Here is a 21,208-nt window from a genome sequence, read left to right on the forward strand (position 1 = left end):
GGAACCCTGAAAGTTTTCTCACTCTGTGTTGGCTTTTTACTGTTCACAGTTTTATTTTGTCTTATGATAGAAATTCATTATATAGAAGAAGAAGCATTAGATTTTGAGTCAGAGGATCTGGGTTTGAATCCTGATTCTGCTACTCCTTACTTATGTGATTCTGGGGAAATCACTTCTACTCTGAGCCTCAGTCATTTGTATAATGAAAGAGGGTCTACCATTTATATACTCTGTGACCTTGGATGAGTGGTACAAGCCTTCTGAACCTAATTGCCATGAATAAGCATTTATTAAGTGCATGTTGTATGACAGGCACTGTGCCAAAATTAAGGACACAGGTAGAACCTCATCAAATGATCAAGGTGAGACAGCACGTAAGGGGAAGCTAGGGTGGAAAGGGGCATAGTAGGCATGGGGTGGGGTACTAAGTCATGGCCCTCCCTTGACTGGAGACCCATCATTTCTCCCAAACATTTCCCTTCTTTTGGATATCAATGATCTTATTCACCTTCATTTTTCAGAGTGATGCACAAAAGGGGTGCAGCAGGAAAGCCAGAAGGGAGATGAGCATCCAACCAGCAGCACGGCCAAGGGATGGGACAGGGGCGCAAAGACAGGAAGAAATGGAGAGACTCCAGAATTAACATCTACCAGCAAAAACATGATTGGACACAGCCACCATCTCTGGGGCTTCCACATTCACACAATGACTCTTGGAAGTCAGTCTCCAAGATGCAGCAAAAAATAAAAAAGTCTTATTGGGAAGAAGACAAAGCAGTGTCTCTCTCTTCCCCAACTTCACCACCACTTCTGATCAGTTTCAAGATTTCATCATTTCCTTCACTGACCTAGTGGCCTTCATCAACTACACCCTTAACCAGAAAGGTGCACAACTTGAATGTTTTATGATGTAATCCAAGAAATGAGATAAAATTTCCCTTGGAAACCCATTTAAAAGAAAACAACAGTATGATCTGAGGTTATTTTTAATTATGACACTAATGAAAACTATCTCTGGTCATATAGAAACGAGGGCAAACTCGCTTGATATAAGTGAACTCTCGTCAAGTCCAGCTTCCATGGAAATCAGTCTTGTGATTTAATGGGTGATCTTACAACAGGTAAACATGAAGAACTTAAAAAAGAAACCTCTTGAGGACACTGAATTCTCAAAAAGCAATGCTGTCAGTGGAAGTGATTTTTTAAAAAAGAGAGAATGTACCAAAAGAGGCCCAGCATTATCATACCTTCCTTAGTCATTAAATCATCAAACCATTGGAGAGAGCTCTCTTTTACATACCCCCTTTTAGAGACCATTGAAGCAAAGGAAATCACTGCATCAAGGCAAAACACAGACTTTCTAGCCCAATCGGAGGGAATAATGGGGAAAGGAGAGTACTTAATTTTTCTCTTTCCATCATAGCAATAGGGAATACTTGGAATCACAGAGCTGCAGGATTGGAATAGACCTTGGAGCCCACCTAGTCCAAATAAAACCTGAACAGGAATCCCCAACAAGTGACCAGCCACTCTTTGTGCTAAGACTTCCCGTGAGTGGGGATCTACTAATATGATTGGAGAAAAGAATGCAATTGAAACAAAATGAGGAAGAAGGAGATAGAACTTACTATGTCTCATAATTGGAGAGGAAGACAATACAAACATGGAGAGAAAGGACAGAGGAGTGGGCATCACATGACCCTTATTCTCATCTGAATCAAAGGTGAGCTAAACACATACTCACACAGAAACACACACGCACACACACACACACACACACACACCCTTACAAGAAGTTAACTGTAGGGATACATTAAACACAACAGGGAAACAGGCAAGATAGGACAAGGGGAGAGGAAGGTTTAAGATAGAGGGTCACATCAGGGAGGCAACAGAACCAAGAAAAAGAAATTTCCACTTTGGAAGATGGATCATAAAGGGAAGATGAAAACAAAAGTCACGAAGTGGTTTGGGTCTAGGAGAGGAGAAGAGCGTGGTGGCAATTTGCTTCAATTACAAACCACTGGTGCTGATGACATTCCCTTTCTTTCCCTATCCTCCTCTTCTTGGCAAAGACCGGAGCAGGGGACAAAGAAAGGGGAAAGTGTTAATAGGATACAGTGGAGGGAAATACTCCATTAACAATCATAACTGTGAATGCAATCGGGATGAATTCATTCAGATAACAGCCACTGAATGGATTGGAAAACAGAATCCAAAAATACGATGTTTACAAGAAACACTTCAACACAATAATTTGCACAGAATTAAAATGAAGGGCTGGAGAAAATACTATTATGTTTCCATTGCACTTTAAAAAATGAGGGTGGCACTGCACCAGCGAAAACAGACATGGTTAAAAAAGATATAAAGGGAAATTACATTACGCCCAAGGGCACCATAGATAATGAAATAACACCAATACTTCACATGTGCATTGAATGACAGATTATCTAAGTACTTAAAATTGATCAATTTACAGAGAGAAACACAACTCAAATGGTTAGGAATCTCAATGCAAGCCCTCCAAGGCTACCTTTTATTTGATCCTTCTATGCCTGTGTGAGGATCCAGATAACTGAAAATATCAATCAATTCACCTTGTCCCATTTAAAGGAAATGATAAAATGTTCTGCCCTAGCGCCTTAACCAGGTGAAATTGAGCCCAATAATAGACTTTAGTCTCAGCCAATCAAGCATAGGCTTTGGGCTACATATGAAGTCATTGGATGTGCGGAAGTGACATCCAACAGGAACTGTGCTTGGATTGGCTGAAAAAAAAAATTGGTCATCTTACAGGTAATCTAAAAAATGTCGAGCCAATTGAGAGAGAGAACTGTTTGCAAGACGGAGATTCCAGAGAGCAGAGGGTGAGGAGAGAATATTCTAGGTGAAGCCCCTGAGAAGGAGTCTCTTGGGATGGAAGGAGAACACTTGAGCCTTGGTCTTTGCCTCCTTCCTTGACCCCTTGGCTAAAAGAGGACCTTGCAAGCTTCAAAGATACTGGAGGATTTGGGACTTCTCTACTCCCCAACATTGTCTACACAAGGACAGACTGAACACATATTCACAGCTTTGCTAAGCCCAGCAAAGAAGCTACATCATACCTAAGCAAAACTTCCTGAGTTTCCACAAAAGGGAGAAAAGGATTTCTAGCAACCAAGGATTGGGAGTCACCCCTTTGCCACATGTGTCCTTTAAGCGTGAGCCCACTTGGCCCTGGACTCTGGATGTACCTTTGCAAAAGGCTATCTCCAACCTTTATCGGGGGAGGTGCTTTGCACCAACTAGTTTTACTGTGCGTACCTTAATACAGAGACTTTTCTAAAAGTTATTTGAGTCTGGCTGACGAAATGATTATCAACCCATAATCATGGCAGAAAGCACACAGGTAGGTGCAAGCTGAACATTAGATTAAGGGGTATCATTCCTAGTGCTGTAATCTTTGAAGGCCCCCCCCCACCCCAAATGAGAAGGAAAAACATAGTAGCCACTCTTTGGAGACCAACTCATTAAAATGAGTGGGAGTTGGAGGAGGAACTCCAGAGTATACTCTACACTAACACGTACATACATACATACATACATACATATGAATACATATGCACGTATTGTATATGCTATTCAATGCATACATATTAAATATTGATATGTATACCTATTCACATATACTAGTACTATTTATACATAAAATATATTTGTATCTCTATGTACATATGTGTGCCTATATTGTCTCCCCCATGAGACTGTAAATCCCTTGAAGGCAGGGTTGTCTTGCTTTTATCTTTGTGTCCCCCATGCTTGGCACGACACTTAACCTATAGTAGGCATTTAATAAATTGATTGATTGACTTCAGGTCACTATACCCAGATGAAGTAGGACACTCAGAGAATAGGGAAACATTCCTTCTAAGTCATTGTTTTTGATCTCTAAAAGATCATGGAGAAAGAAAAAAGTACCCAAGACTAAGAAAAAGCAAATGTTGCCCCCATTTTTTTAAAGGGAGGATAGGAGGAAAGAGAATGGAGCCTGTAAACAAGAGGCCAGTGACCTTGCCTTCCATTCTTAGCAAATTTAAGATCATGCTCTAGAGCGTGCCCCCTCTTTGAGGGGCGATTGATGAACACCTAGGAAAGGCAGTGGGATTCACATATGGTCAGCAAACCTTTATCAAGAACAGATTATAATCAACACCAAGTCCAAAAGAATGCCCCAAAATACCTCATTCACCTCCTGACAGAGCAAGACACACAGTTTCAGACATGGTTAACATGGGAATTTGTTTTGCTGAACTATGCAGCTAAGAATTGAGAATTTTTTTTTGCTCGTGGCAGGAAGGAAGGACAATGAGAGGGAAAGATTAATTTTAAATGCTTGTTAACTGAAAAATAAAAATAATTTTTAAAATGACAGATCATAATAGATTAACCTTATCTAAGTTTTTGAAAAATTCTACAGTTATATTTTACCAAGAATTCAGCAAAACAAGACAATGAGAGGAGTCTTTGATGCTGCCCCTGTGGATGAGATAGAATGACATGTGCTAAATGGTGGGTGTATAGTCAAACCTAAAGAATGGTCTTTAATGACCCAGTGTCAACCTGGGAGGAGCTCACTCTCTAATGGAATGTCTCAGAAAGCTAGGCTCAGCCCTGTGGGATTTAATACCTTATTGATGACTTGGATAAAGGTATGGATTTGTAGATGACACAAAACTTGGAGAAATAGCTAACAAAATGGATAACAAAATCAGGATTCAAAAAAAGTACAAAGGGCATTAGGTCAAACTGAATAAGATGAAATTTAATTGGAACAAATGTGAAGTATTTTACTTAGGTTCAAAAAGTAAATCATATAAGATGAGGTAAGCAAGAATAGACAACAGGCTGCCTGAAAAAGATCCACAAGTTTTAGTAGACCCCAAGCTCAACATAAGTCAACAGTCTGATGTGGCAGCCAGAGTCGAATGTAATGTTAGGCTACCTTGAGAGACTTGGCCTTTGTCAGACCACATCTAAAGTACCGTGTCCAATTCTTGGTGCCACATCTGAGGGTGAAGGATAAGAGATGAAAGGGAAGAAAGAAGGAAGGTGGGGAAGATCCACTCCAATATATCTGTGTCACTGAACATCACTGTCTGGCCTGTCAATAATGGCCAATTATCCCCTTCACTCTTCTTGACCTATTACTTTGTGACCAGTAGACTGTGGGTCCCTTGAGGGCAGGGCCTATTTCATTTTTATCTTTGTATCTCCAACAGCTGACAGAGTGTCTGGTACATAATAGGTGTTTAGTCAATCCTTGTTGAGTTTAATTGATAAATATTGCTCCATCTATCTACGAGCTGAAGAACCCCATCTCTTCCATCTGCTTTTCAGTGACTGTCTTCTGCCTCTTGTCTTCCCTTTAAGCCATTTTTTTTCTTAAAGTCTTCTTTTTTGTTATTCTGAACTTGACAAATACACAAAAATATCAATATGTCCATATACAAAGAACTGAAAAAGATTGGCTATGAAACCATGAATATCTATTGTGTACATCTTGTTTTAAAAGTATATTATAAATTCAACGATTAGTTCCAAAGCTCTCCTACCTATGTGTCTCTCTCTGAGCATGCTTATGTTCTTTTCTATGCATTTTGAAATGATTCATTGATGCTCTTTTCTTTTATTTATTTGGGGGGCGGTCATCATTATTCTCATGTTTCTTTCTTCCCTAGTTTCCCTCTCAAAAAAAATTAACTCTCCCTCATGACAGATAAGTATAGTCAAGCAAAGCAAATCAGATATTTTCTGAGGTCTAAAAATGTGTCCCATCATGCAACTTGAATCTATTCCCAATCTGTCAGGAGTGGGGTAGCTTGCTTCATCACTCATCCTCTGGAATCATGTTTGATCATTGAATTTATCAGAGTTAAATCTTTCAAAGATTTTCTAAACAGTGCCATAGCTATTCAATCAGTTGCATTAGTTCATACAAAATTTCCCAAGTTTCTCTGAATCCATCTCTTTCATCATTTCTTGGAGCATTCCATTCATGTACAATCCCTGCATTCAGCCATTCTCCAATGGATGGACATTTTCTTAGTTTTGATTTTGTTTCAATAAAAGGTGCTCCCAGGCATATTTTTGTAGCTATGGGTCCTTTCCCTCTGTCTTTGATTTAGACCTAGTAGTGGGATCTCTGGGTCAAGGGGTGTGCACTCTAACTCCAAATGGCTTTCCAGAAATGTTGGACCAATTCCTCTAACAGTACTTGCCTTCCCATACTCCCTCTGACAATTGTCATTTTCTTCCTTTGGGGAGCCATATCTGGTGAAGCTTATGTACCCCTTCTCAGATTCATGTTTTCAATTGCACAAAATATATAAGATTATGAAGAAAACCAAATATATTACAATATAGTTATCAAAAACAATTTTAAGCCAAGTTCACAGATCCCAGGTTGAGAATCCTTGGTTTAAATCTTATTTATTTAATATAAGTCTCCTCCCCTCCCACACCCTCTTTGGGTAGTCCTCAGAACTGGGCCCATTTATTTCCCTAGATTATTCTTCTATGGTTCTTGTTGACAGCTTTGTGCAGACACATTGCAACACCCCTCAGCATCATGATGAAAAGAGAGAAACAAAGTGTCCTCCCTTCGCATTTATTTCCTCTCTATTAAGAACTGAATTGAGAGTTGGCCTTAATCCAGTGCTTTCTTCTGCAAGGAGGCAGTCTTTAAACAGCAAATCATCAGCACCCCTCCACCCGTCTTCCAATATCTCTCTCTTGAGCAGAAGGCCTGAGGCTCCTGTGAGATTCCATCCAAAGGAATCCGATGAATTGGCCATTGGCAATCTGTGCAACTCCAAGATGATGCATTGTAAACAACTGTCAATGAGGGTCTTCTACTTACTGGACTGAATCCTGGTTGAAATAATTTGGATTCTTCCTGGAATCTCCTCTCACCAAGTGCTGGACCCTTCAGAATGCCTTTTCAATTGATTAAACGATATTCCTGTAAGTAAAAAGGAGCCACGCTGGAGCCAGATGATGTAATTTGGAGATCCACCAGTACACAAAAGAAAATATTGAGTATTATTAATTTTTAATTTGCATTTCTACAGGGCCCTAAGGTTTACGAAGTACTTCCTCTACAATAAGCCTGGAAAGTAGGTGGGCTAGCTCTTATTGCCCCCACTTCACAGATGAAGAAACTGAGATGAACAGAAGTTAAGAGACATACAGAGAACTATATAGCTAGTAACTGTTAGAGCCAAGATTCAAACCCAGATCCCTTGTTTCTAAGTCCTGAGCTCTTTCCACTTTGCTTAGCATAGAGGTTCTGTTGGGACTTTGAGTTCTGTCGATGGAAAATTAGTTTCAGGAATGTTAGATTTTTCTTTCAATTCGTTTAACTTCCTTCGATGTTATTAAAATTAAAAATTAAGTTTCTTTGATTTAATGTTAGACTAGGATAGTAGGGAGGAAAGGGTGTAGTAGGCTCTGATTGTCACGTCTGGACCCGGGGATGGTTGTTTCTATTGTCCGGTACTTCAAGAGGCCTTGCCAGAAACCCAGTCATAATGTTGCTGATAATTCCCCAGAAGGAGTTCCCAGAAACGTCCCTGTTCAGAGAAGGGCTTTGGAAAATCTAGCTTTGATCTGTTCTCCAGGCAAATCCAACCTGAGAACCCTGGGATTGATGGACAAAGGATGTTGACACCCTGTAGTCTCCTTGTAGACCCAATGGCTTAAGTCATTCTATGTGAGTGAACAGCTAGTCAACAAATGGTGATGTTTACACATAATGAGATTCCCTTGAGTTATAAGCTAAGTAGGAGGAATTCAGAGAAACATGGGGAGATTGGTGTGAACTGATGTAGAGAAAAGTCAACAGAATAAAGAGAAAGATACACAGAAGAGCCACAATAATGGAAAGGAAAGCAACCTGAAAATGGAGAGGAAGCTGAAAGAAATCACAACTCAGGTCAATGGCATCACCAGTCTGGACTCCAGGGTACTGATTCTGAAACAGAGACATGGGGCAGAATGAGGCAGACATTTGCAACTATGACCAACGTTTTGTATGCTTTGCTTTACTTTGTTGCAAGGGAGGGCTCTTAGCATCGTTGGAAAGTGATGGCAATATAAAAAAAATCAATAGGACAGGTTTTTCCCCAGAAAATAAATGAACAGCTTATTCTGCACAGATCCTCTTAAGTCAGGATGCATTGCTTTTAGTCACTTTCCTGTCACATGTACAAATGTAGCATTAGTCACTCTTTTCCCTCATCCAGGCTTAAAAGACTCCCCGAGGAATAACAATCCTCTAAGCCCACAGGCAGCACTTCATTAAAACTTCCACTCCACTTCCCATCTCCCCATCAGAAGTCTTCTAATCCAAGTCCCCATCTTTGTCTTCTATCAGATTACTAGTTCCTTGAGACTGGATACCCCCTACAAGGCTACAAGTCTAATTCTTCAGTGAGTAAAACATTCCCAGAGAGGAAAAACTCATCAGCCTCAGGAAAATGAGCAGGCTTTCCAGACCACATTTAGCCAACCCTGGGTTCCAGGACGTTAAGAGTATCAGGTACCATACAAGGTTTTATGGGACTTCAGAGAGAAACAAGAATCAATCCAGGGACTAAAAAGAGCTAAGAACTAATGACATTAAAATGACTGTGTCTGCGTAGCCCAAGGAAAGCCGAGTGTTGAGATGGAGGGAATGTTGGAAGAGAGTTTGAGATGAGAACGGTTTGGGGCTAATCCAATCCAGGTCCTATGTTATACAGAGAAGAAAACTGAGCCCCAGAGAAATGTACAAGAACAATCAGTCAACAAGCATTTATCAAGTGCCTACAACAGGCCAGGTACTACTCTAGGAATGTCCGTGCAAATAGAAACTCTAGTAGCAGAGCTGGCTTTGAATCCAGCTCCTCTACCACCAAATCCAACACGCTTTCCACTGGACCATGCAGAGCTGGAAGATCGCTAGATTAGAGCCAGGAAGTATCTGAGTTCAAAGCCAGCTGCCCTTGCTTACTCAAATTGTGACCACGGACAAGCTGTTTAACCAATCTGAGCTCTATTTTCCTCACCTGTAAAATACTCAAAGTTCTTAGCTCACGAATTTGGTGTAAGGATCAAAAGAGATAATAAAGCACTGTATAAACATAAATAAAATACTATATAAAGCTTTTTTACAGATAAAGAAACTGAGGCACAGGACAAGAGAGGGAGGGAGAGAGTGATGCAATCTAACACATTGCAAAGGAGCATTTCTGAAAATGAATTAAAGGCTGACTATCCATCTAAAGACCCGAGATCATCTCTATTTCAAAAGCACCTTCCACAGTGTCTCTGTGCACCTCCCCCTCCCCCGCCCAGAGGTGCTAAGACGATGAGGGCATAAGTGAAGGAAACCAATCCTGGAAAAGGAAGGAAGAAGATGCCTAACTAGTGCAGCCCCAGACTAGCACTCTGTATCCAATCAGAACAGGATGGCTTCTGAAGACAAAAAGGCATCCAAGAAAGAGCACTACATAAAGAGTCAAAGGAACTGGCTCAAACCCTGGTTCTGACACTTGATCACTTATACTACATAGCCCTCTGTTTGCTTACCCGTAAAATACAAAATTTGGGTTAGATGACCCCTAAAGCTATGCTCTTAAATCAATGAAGCAGAAGGAGAAGGGGGGAAGGGGAGCAGAAAGAAGAGAAAGGATCCAATCCAATAAACATTTACTAAGTGTCTACTATGTGCTGGGCACTACGCTAAGCACTGGGGATACAATTAATAAAAAAAGAAAGACAGTCCTTGCCCTCAAGGAGCTTACAGTCTAAAGGATACTCATCAGAGAATTAGAAAGGAGGAAGAAGGTGAAGAGGAAGAAGAGAAAGATGATCACTCGAACTGGTCCTTCACCTTTCCAAAGCTACAACATATACGGCCTCGTTTCATCTTCACCTGTGGCCCTATGGGATAGAGCAAGAATCCTCCTTTTTGGTCCAGAACTACAATTTCATCAGTGTAGGGAATCCCTAGTGTGAAAACATCCCCCACCAATGCAGATCCTCATCTGTAACTTACTGTCCTGAAGAGTTGCCAAGGGCACAGGGAGGTTGTAGCTTGCCTACCATCGCACAATTAGTAAGCCAGCAGCAGGTATTCCTGACTCCAAGACCAGCCTTCTACCCATTACACCATACTCTTTCTCCCCCTTTTACAGATAAAGAAACTGAGACCCAGAAAGGCTACGTAATTTGCCCAGTATCGGATAATTAGGGAATGACAAGAGCTTAGATCTCCTAATTGGATGCAACTCTGTTTCCTCTGACCGGTTCTTGCCATCAGCAGATGCTGATGAGCCCTTATCACTACTGCTTGAATTACTCGGAAAAATAATTAATAAGATGGAGTGGCATGGTACAGGTGATGGTGAATCATTTCCTGACAGATAATTACCATCCCTTTCCTGTGAGAGCTCTGCACACCCACCTCCAGAAGCCAGGCAGTGTTCCCTGACCACTGGAAATGAAAGAAAACACTGAGTTTGGGAAAGATCCAGTTAAAGGGCACTGAACCTCTCTGAAGCTCCTATCCAGGCAAATGACAGAGCAGACAAGATAATGATGTTCCAGAACCTACTGAGTTTCTCTCTCACTCCCTCTCTGTCCTCCTCTCTACCTCTGCCTCTCTATTTCTCTATTTTAATGTCCATCTCCCTCCCCCTTCTGCCTTGTTGTCTATAATTCTTCCTTTCTCTGTCCCCCTTTTCCTCTTCTATACTTAATTCTCTTTCTTTCTCTGCCTTTCCTAACTTTCACCCCATAATATTTGTCTATGCTTACGTTGAGGTCAAAAGGACTTGGAGGTGGGAAGCCCTAGATTCAAATCTCAGCTCAAACACTGCCTATGTGACCCTGAGTAAATCATTTACTTCCCTGTGCCCCCCTTTCCTCACCTGTGAAATGAAAAGGTTCGACTCAATGCTCTCTAAAGCTCCTTCCAGCTCTAAAATCCATAATTCTATGCTCCTTATACTCAACTGTAAAATTGGCGCAGTTGAATCTTTAATACCTTACTCCTTAAAATCAGAGAGACTGCATAGAGGGTCAAGCTAGAAGACCTGGATTCGATTCGAGTCCCTTCCCTGAGACATACTGGCTATAGGACCTTTCTCTAAGACTAGAGAAGGCACCACCCTGCATTGGTAGAGGATATTTCCAATACCAATTAACTCACAGGTTCAGTCTTTAGCTTTAGAAACTAGCCAGTTCAGCTTTTGTAGACTTCTTGGATGCTTTGTTTGGCACGGAGTTGGTCCCTGACCAAGAACAGAACATACCCCAATCTGCAAATGACTCCAGTATCCTGGCCAGTTGCTGCCAGCACCAAGCCCTCTCACCTTGCACTGTACAAAGTCAGCTCAGATAAGCAGAATTTAAAAACAAGCTTGACCCTTAGAGTTTCCTCTGACTTCCCCAGACCGTTTCAGTGCAAAAGAATTCGAATATCAGCGCAGGGGACTTTTACTTTTGCTCAATCTCCTGTAATCATCGATTGCACGTTGCAATAGCAAAGACCCCACCATCAGTGCATGGGGCAGATGAGAATCTCATTAGCTGCCTTGGTTCTTTTAGTGTTCAGAGCAGCACTGGATTCCTGCTGCATCACCTAGCCACTCATACACCAAGATGAATCAGGATGAGCACACAAATTGGCTTGGCTGCTGTGCCAAGGATAATAAGACCAGTGAGTTGAGAAATCTGGACAAGAATCTCCCTAGGATACTAATGCAGTCTAATAGCGGAAACAAGATCCAACACGTCCCGAGTGGTAAATTACTGCCCGCAGGCAAACTTGCCGAAGCCTGGGGGGGGGGGGGTAGTTTCTCACCCTGTTCACTCAGACCTTAGAGCCCCAGGCTAGAAACCCTTCCCAACTCAGTGCTTTCCCTCTTTGAATTATGTCCTATTTGTCCTGTAGATAGCTTGTTTTGTATATATTTGTTTGCATGCTGTCTCCGCTATTAGATTGCAAGCTTCTTGGGGGCAGGGGTTATCTTTTGTCTCTTTAATCCCCATCACTTCGCCCAGTGCCCGGCACATAGTAAGTGCTTAATAAATGTTGTTTGATTCCTAGCGCTATACCCACTGGAGCTCAGATTTGGGAAATGAGTCCAGACAAAGCTCAGGAAGGATCAAAAAGGTACCTCCCCCAGGCTTGATGCAAGTACTCCTGCCATTGTAGGAAATCATCTCCTTAATGTCACTTAGAAGTCACTTAGCTGCCGACAAGGTCTCTGGGAAAACTTTTGTCCTGATTCTAACCTTGTTCTCCCTGACTTGCCAGTGTCCATTTTTGTCCTTCTATTTCCAAATCCTTCCCTAACGTCTTCCTCTGGTGTCACGGAGGTGAGCCTGGGCTCTGGAGGTCTACGAACTCACAGCACAAGCTCTAAAGAGCCCCCCAGAACTGGATGAGCTGTGTCCAGGCCCTAAGGACCAGCCTAGTTAAGACTTATGCCCAGCTTGGGCCCAGGGGGATAAAGGTTTATATCTACCTCTTCTCCTGCACCCCCCTCATCTAACTGGTGACCGGTCCGGTAGCCTTTTCCTTCAAAGTATTTCCGATATCTGACCCTTCTGATTCCAACTACTGCCAGTTTCAGCACCAAGTAATAGGGTCCAGGGCTGAAAGAGGCCTCCCAGAGATCATCTGGTGCCAGTTTACAAATGAGGAAATGAAGGCTCAGAAAAGCCCATTGCCTAAGGTGGAGGATCACAGCAGGGCAAGATTTGGAGTTAGGTGCTCTAAATCTGTCTCTCAATCTAGAGCTCTTTCCACCACAGCTTGTGATCTTATCTATTGGCAATATGGTAAAAGTAGCATCAGTCTCTTGGATCCTATGCATCTCTTCCAGATAGCCATCCCTATCATTCTGAACCCTGGGCTAAATCCTGAGCCTTTTATAACTGGTCCCACTGCCTGCCTCTGGTCAACCTCAACTTTTAGAACTCCCAGATGGACTCTGTCCATTCTAGTTAGATGAGTCTTCTTCTCATCCCATTAATATGCCAGGCATCTGGGACCTCACTAGTATTTGCCCCCTTACTCACAATTCTCTTCCCTCCCTCTTCCACCTCTCCAATCCTACCCATCTCTCCAGGCTCATCTGAGGTCCTGCTTTCTCTTCAATCCCCACTCTACCTATGCCAGCTCTCATTCCTCTTTCCTTTCCTCTAAATTCCTATCACACTTACAGTATATGCCATGTGGCTTTATCGCTCACTGCCTGCTAGTACTCACTATTGCTTCTTGTGTGTTCATTTTGTTCTTCTGACTAGCCCATGACTGTCAGAGCCATGCTGTACCTCACAACAAGTGGCATTCAGTACATACTTGTGACCAAGGAGGGACTCCATTAGCACAACAAGCATCCATGGCACCATGGAAAAGGCCCTGGTAAGAGGACCTGGCCTCAAATCACAGTTTCTGTTATTTGCTGTCCACATGACATCAGGCAAATCATTTTAAGCTGGCTAGAATTCCATTGCATCATCTAGAAATTGTTGTTGAGTCATTTTTCAGTCGTGTCTGACTCTTCATGACCCCATTCAGGGTTTTCTTGGCAGATACTGGAGTGATTTGCCATTTCCTTCTCCAGCTCATTTTACAGATGAGGAAACTGAGGCAAACAAGGTTAAGTGACTTGCCCTGGGTCACACAGTTTGTTGGCAAACAAAATGGGCTCTTAGCACTCAGTTCAACCAAGTGTCCTTGAAGAGTTTGGCCTTTGTTTCCATGATTAGATTTGGGTGTCCTTGGTGACCTCCTTGCCTCAGGGGAGGGCCTAGTTTACACATGAGTTTGAGTGACACGTTTGGGACATCAGAGGCTTTTAGACCACGTGGGTTTAAATCGCCTCTTTGTGACGATTTTAGGTCACGTGGGTGAGTCGCATGTGTGACTCACCCTTGACCCTGAAAAAGATATAAAACCAGGGTTTGGCTTTCTCTTCTTCGGAGCTCTTACCCACAGCCTTGGTGGCGCGAGTGACTCTAGGCCAGCCCTTGTTATGAGCTCCCAGGCTGAACCTAGATGTTGGTAACTATGAATTGTATTGGGTCTGTCTATTGATGTTTGTAATTTGTTTGTATTTGCTCTGAAGTTCAGGGTGCTGGCTTTTTCCCCTGAGCTAAGTGAATGATATTTGTTTGCTGAATTAAAGTAAGCTTGTTAACCCCTTAACTGTTGCTTTCCTTAGTAAAGCAGATCAAAAGAACCTGGGCTTTTGCAGCATGCTGGTAGCGTGCTTGTTGTTGGTCTTTCACCCCCACAACAGCTGCTAGCCAGATTGTTGAAACACACGGCTAGTAAATGTCTGAGGCTGGATTTGAACTCAGGTCTTCCTGAGTCCAGACCTGGCAGTCTATCCACCACACCACCTAGCTGCCCTATCATCTATAAAATGGGGAAGTTAAACTAGATGTTCTCCAAGAGCTTCCTAGCTCTTAATTGCAACAAGTATTTATTATGTCAATCAACACAAGACCCTACCCCCAAGGAGCTTACAAGAGTTGGAGGGAGAAAGGCCACTGGGGATGCCATTTAGTACATTCATAAGAGCACCACCAGAAGGAGGTCACCTTCTCCTCTAAGACCTCTAGGGAAGAAGATTCTATTCCCCAGCCCTTCCGATATCTCAGAGCCCTTGCAGGGAGGTAAGTCACCCTATCTTAACTTCCACCTAAAACCCCTCTCTTATTCTTGCAAAGGGATGTTTGTTTGTTTGTTTTTCATTCTGAACCACCATTGAAGGAAAGTAAACTACAAGATGGAGCTCACACACACACAGAGCTCACAAAATTTAGTTTCAGCCATTACTGAGAGGGCAAATATTGATTGCATAAGAAACCAAGTCACTATCAGTAGGAAAGGAAAGGAATGACCAAAACAGAGTTTGGTGATGATGTTGCAAGGGAGTGATCTCATCTCTTACACTTTCAGCCTTACGAAAGGGAGAAAGGACTCTGTTACCACAGGAGCAACCCCCATGGGCAGGGGAAATGAAGGGTCATCATCTGGAGACTTTCCCTTCTGGGTCTCCTACCTCTAGGAAATGCTGCCTGGCTGGACAAGGGCTGAATTCTGAGCACCCTTGTCCCCATGTACCATAGGTTGAGTCTTCTTCAAAATCTCTCATCACTGGTCCACCTTCTTCCTTAAATCAAGGTACAAGGTCAAAGACTTAGTGCTGGACAGGACCTCAGAGACAAAGCCCAAACCCCTCAGTTTATATATAAGGACTGAAGCTGAGGAAAAGGGAAATGGGCTTTCATGGCGCCCTCTCCACTGCCATGACCAAATGAAAAGGAAAAATTCAAATTTTGTCTACATGATAATGTGTGATTGCTTCATTTCTTTCTAAATGAACTGAGTAAAATAAGTCAAGCTGAATACTTTTTTTTTCATGAAATTATGCACCAGGATACTAGCTGTGGAATTAAAAGACCTGAGTTCAAATCCTACTTCTGACTCTTTTTCCACTTCCTTCCCCTAGCATAGCACTATATGCATAATAGAAGGTCTCAGCAGGTTGTTGGTTTTTTTAAATTGTTATCAATGGCCCCATAGGAAGGCTTCTTTGATAGTGGACATGGAACAGCTAGGCTCCTCTTCCTGAGATATGGAAATGGAAAATCCACATCCCCAAGGAAAATATGCGAAAAAGTGCCCACACCATACACACAAAAGGAAAACTCCAAATCAAGGTTGGTTTAGCAGTAAACATTTATTAACTGCCCACTGTTTGCAAGGCACTGTGCTAGGCATGCTCTGCCCTCATGGAGCTTCCATTCTTCTGTACGTAGATAAGTATAATATGAGGGAAACTGAAGGAAAAGCAGAAGGGTTTCAGGGAAGATTGCTCCAAATGATGGAGTTTCAGACCACCCTTCTCACCTTTGACTACCCTGAGGGAAATATAAAAACGAGATCTTCAGCTCAGCTTTCCATGGCAGATGACACTTTCCAGTGGTTTTCTTAGCTCTTGAATAGAGGATGAGGGGAAAGAGGAAGGGACAGAGGAAGGAAATGAAGAGAACCGACCAACATTTTGCATTTTGAGTTTCTGTTTCATGCTGCTGATCTTCAGAGGAAGACAACTTCAGAACCTAAAAGTGGTTCAAGTGAATATATTTTAAGAATAAGGGAACGTCTTGCTTCTGAAGCTTCTCATTATAAAGCAAAAACAAAAGAGGAGGAAACCCAGACAGACTCACCTCCCTAGACAGGGGGGATGCAGACAAGAGGGCTTCTTAGTCAATGAAGTCCTCCAGAGTCCACCACTTCCACTCTGTGTAGACACGGAAGAAGAGGGCCATGGCCCTGGGGGTAGCCCCAACCTGAGGTTTCAGCTGCGCAGGCCCAGAAGTCCATATAGTCACCCTGGAAAGAATCTTTTCTACTGCCCCCAAAGGAATCTACTTCGCTCCCAGCTGAGCTAACTGGGATTTTCGAATCTGGGAGGAAGGAGGTAGCCAGGAGTGCAACAGAATGGGCTCTCTGGGCATACAACAACTCCAGAGTAGTTGAGAGCCTCCTGAAAAGCCTTGAATTGGAGGATTCCCCTCTCCTTCCTTCCCTTAGTACATTTCCCAGGCACCTCTGAGAAGAGGAAACAGTGTAGCCTGGTGGATATGACAATGGACCACCTGGGAGTCAGGAAGCCTTCCACTGACCTGCAATGTGATTTGGGACAAAAGTCATTTAACTAGGATGCCCTAGATGGGGTCAATAAAGAGGAGGAGGAGGGATTGGGCATCACAGGACCTAGAGCTAGACAGGGCATGAGAGATCACCTTCATTTTTACAGGAGATATTGAAGCCCAGAGAAATAAAGAGACTTGCTGAAAGTGACACAGACCCAGAATTTGCATCCATGTCTGCTGACTCGCTTCCCATGGCACCCTACTGCATTAGCAGAAGCCAGAGGAAGAGATGGCCATGACTACTCAGCCTGAGGCCCAAGGGACAGACATTTCAAAGATGGTGGCTTTGTTGATAGCTAATCTCTACCCCCAACCAACAAGGGCTAGCTCTCTAGTGCAAGTGGTGAATGCTGATAAACCCAGAAGTTTCACTGGGTTCTATCATTCTTCTGTGCTCTATGGTCAAAACATGGTCAGTCTAATTGGAAACTGTACCCATTTGTAAAGCCAATCAATAAGTGAAAAGATCTTTCCTGCCCATCGAATAGGCTTCTGGTGGGGCTCCTGGAGGGGCCAAAAAAAAGGGAGGTCTGATTAGATCTTTGCTCCTAAGTAGGCCCCAAACCCCTACTTACTAGGTGCAAGGCCAATGTGGGTGTGAAGCCCTCAGGGCCCTAAGGGGTGTTGCTAAGATCAGAGAACGGTATGTGCCTAAGTTCTGGTCAATCAGAAGACATCCTAGTGAATAGGCTAAGGACTGTATAAAAAGAGAACAGAGCTTGGAGAGGCAGATGTGGCGGAAGCAAGAGAAGGAGGAGCAGCAGAAGTTGAGGAGCAGGAGAAGCTGAAGCAGCCAATGCCGAAGAAGTCGAGAAGCTGGAGGAGTAGCACAGGCTGGAGAAACTGAGGACGAGAAGGAGCAGAAACTGAGGACTGAGGACTGAGAGCCAGGCAGAGAGACAAGAACTGGCTTCCAGAGTGTACAGATCGGAGGGTGCTAAGCAGGGGCTTGGAACTCGTGAGTAATCTTCTTACAGGAGGACCCTAGCATTGGAGGGAGCACCAGTATGGCTTGGTTTGCTGCCATAATATCTTTCTGTAACCTCCTGGTCACTATTGTGAGATGGGCATATTGGTTTTGGAAGGTTCTTGCCACAATATTGAATTGGGGGCATTGGTCCTTTGGAGTTTGAATAAATGCTTTAATTCCTCTGCCTTCTACTTAGAGAATTCCTTATATCCTGGGATTCCAAACAATTCAGGCATGCTCATGGTCCTCTTCAAGGTCATGAACTTTGCCTTAATGATATACCATTTTAATCCATAGTAGGTTTTCATTATGTCTTAGGTAACCCTCTGATCAATGGCAATTATTAAAGTTGGTTGAGCCAGGAAGAAAAAAAGAAAGAAAAGAAACACTCTCATTGCAGGGACAGCTGAAACAGACATCCTGAGGTGGGCTGCAAGTCATACCTACTTACCCTTTTGCTTCACGTGGCAGAATACGGCACCAAGCAGGGAGAGAGTTACATTGGCTTGACTTGTAAGACATTTCAATGTCATTCCTCTTCAGAGCTGAAGGTGCTGACCAAAAGCCACCATTTGATTCTATGCATCAACCATAGCATGTAAACCAGGGGTCAGGAGTCTGTGGCACATGGGCAAGAGGAGATGGGAGGCAGCACGCTCAGAGCAGCATGGTCAGCACTGGCCTGACCCAGACTATGAACAAGCCAAGTGTCTCTCTAGACACACTTTAGAAATGAAAGACGTGTTCTGTAGTTCCTGCTGCTGCCAACCCATGAGGACAAAAACATCTTCTACATTTCGGTTTATTCTCACTTTGAGACCTGCCACTGTGGCTAAAAAGATATTTTCTGCAAAACCTGAACTCTTTCATTTCTTTGGCAGGCTAGAGACCCTCAGCATCTGAAGCCCGGTCAAAAAAAGGAAGGGGACATAATGGTCGAGGGCCCAGCCAGCTGCAGCCCATGGCTACCAGCAGAGGTGGGCACTGTTGGGGGGCAAGGAGGAGGGAGTACAACATATCTTCTTCCTCATTTTCCTCATAACTGCTTCAGGCTTCTGACTGCTGACCTGCCATCCTGGTGGTTCTGTTGCTGCTACATGAAGCTTTGGCTGACATTGTCCCCCTATCTCAAGTGAAATGAGAGGAGGCTTGGGTCTTGGGGTTCCCCCTGCCCTGCCCACTCTTGAGGCTTCAGCACACCCAGTTATCTCCACTGGGACTATATTCCTCCAATACCACTGTGTCCATACCATCCAACTGCCACCCCCAGCCCAGTGTATTGATAATGCATTTTTGTTTAATTTGAAGATCTTCCCATCCATTAATAGGCCCATGTGACCTGCTTAAGTGGCATGGAAGCCTAAGCCACATGTGGTGGGAGGAGCATGCTGAATAGGTAGAGAAGGAAGGGATAGAGTAGAAGGGAGAGGAAGTGAGGTCAGAGCAGTTAGAGCTGAGGTAGACAGAAGAGGCAGGTGAAAGAGGCAGGTGAGCTAGCTGTGCTGTGAATATTCATTTGTGGGGTGGCCCCAACAGGGTGGGGAAGGCTTTGGGATGGAGCTTCTCTCTGCAGTGACAATATGTAGGAACTTCTTTGTTGCTGTGATAGATGGGACTTTCTGGTGTCTGAATACACATTTTGTTTCTGTCTTCTGTGTGGAGTCTGTTATATTTTACAATTCAGAACCATGCCAGCATATTCATAGTAATAGAACCATTGCAAATATTGCCTTGGCAATATACCCAGTGACCTCTGACAGCAGAGACTTTCCTCTGTGCCCCATGGTGAGGAGACCTGGCATGGCACAAAGTGACTTAACTATCCTCACCTTGCAGAATTCCTCACAGCCAAGGACAGAGAAGATTGACCGGAAAGAAGAAGCAGGTAGGGAAGGGGTCGTTAATCCTTTGGGGGTCAGGAACCCTCTGGCACAATCATGAAGCCTCCTCAGGGACCCCTCCTCAGAATCCTGTGTTTCAATGTATCAAACAAAATACAGAAAACCACAAAAGAAACCAATTCTATGGAAATATAGTTCTCAAAAAAAAAAGTTCTTGGAACCTGGGTTAAGTACCTGTGAGGTAGGGAGATTTCTAGGTAATTGAATAATTAAGTGTTAAATTCTTTACTAACTTAAGTACTAATTGGCCTTATGACAAAGGAAAGGATGAAAGTAAGAAAACATTCCTGAACTTGTCATCCATTTTCAGACAGAACTTAAAAATTTAATTACTCTAACAGGAATATTTCTGATTTGTTTGATCTGCCACTGGAAATGTGGGGGGGCCTAACTAAGGAGCAGAGGTGTTCCTAAAAAATTATACATATGGGGAGCCTTAGAATGATACAGACTGAAGAAAGCAGCACCCAAAGGCCCGTGGACATAATAGCGACTCCTCTAAATTAAATAATGATGATACAAACAGGGGAACAGGATTCAGGTCAATGTTGGTACCAGATGGTTAAGGTTAAAGCATATGGCCTTTCTATCTCTTAACGAGGTATGAACTATGAAATGACAAGAGACATGCCAATAGTCCACAAACATCTATTAAGCACCAGGCATTGTGCCGAGCACTAAGGATACAAAAAGAAGCAAAAAACAGTCTCTGTCCTTAAAGAGTTCCCAACCACAAGTGCTGATTCTATTGGGCAATTGGACCTAACTTTCAGGGGAAACATCCTTCATGCAGGAGCTGGTTTGAATATTTGTTGGAAAGGATCTGTTGTGCCGAATCAAATCAAAAAATGTTTAAAATTTTCTAACTTTTGAGCAAAGAAAATTTTGGTGAATCAAATATTTTCTTAAAGGACCTGACAGAACTCAGTATTTAGATGTGTCCTTTAGTGCAGTTTTTAAAAATAACAAATCCTTTGATCAAGGAAATTCCTCCCCTCCCTCCTACTGCCATTTTATGCTTTGAAAGTATGAGTTTTGGGGGTAGGGCAGCTAGGGGGCGCCATAGTGCACAAAGCTCTGGGCCTGGGATCAGGAAGACTCATCTTCCCGAGTTCAAATCTGGTCTCAGACACTTACTAGCAGGGTGACCCTGGGTAAGTGACTTTACCCGTTTGCCTCAGTTCTTCATCTGTCAAATGAGCTAGAGAAGGAAATGGAAAACCACTCCAGTATCTTTGCCAAGAAAACCCTATATGGGGTCACAAAAGAGATGGATGTGACTGAACAACAACCAAAATATGAGTTTTGGTCTATCGGGTTTCCTTTGAATCAGGGTGGGCAAACTTCCGGAATTTCAGTCTTCAACCTTGGCACTGAAACTCGATCTCCGAGCTCTCCGACTTCCTTTAGCTCCTCTTTCCCAAGAGAGGCCTCACTGCTGAGTCACTGAAAAAAAGAAAGTCTAGTAAGAAAGATCCCACAGGGGCCTCTTGGGGCTAAGTCGATGACCCAAGAGGTTTTCTGTACAGTCTAACTCTGATGATGCTAACCGACGTAATAGTACGAGTCT

The sequence above is a fragment of the Trichosurus vulpecula genome, chromosome 5 (assembly GCF_011100635.1).
Source record: "Trichosurus vulpecula isolate mTriVul1 chromosome 5, mTriVul1.pri, whole genome shotgun sequence".
Lineage (NCBI taxonomy): Eukaryota > Metazoa > Chordata > Mammalia > Diprotodontia > Phalangeridae > Trichosurus > Trichosurus vulpecula.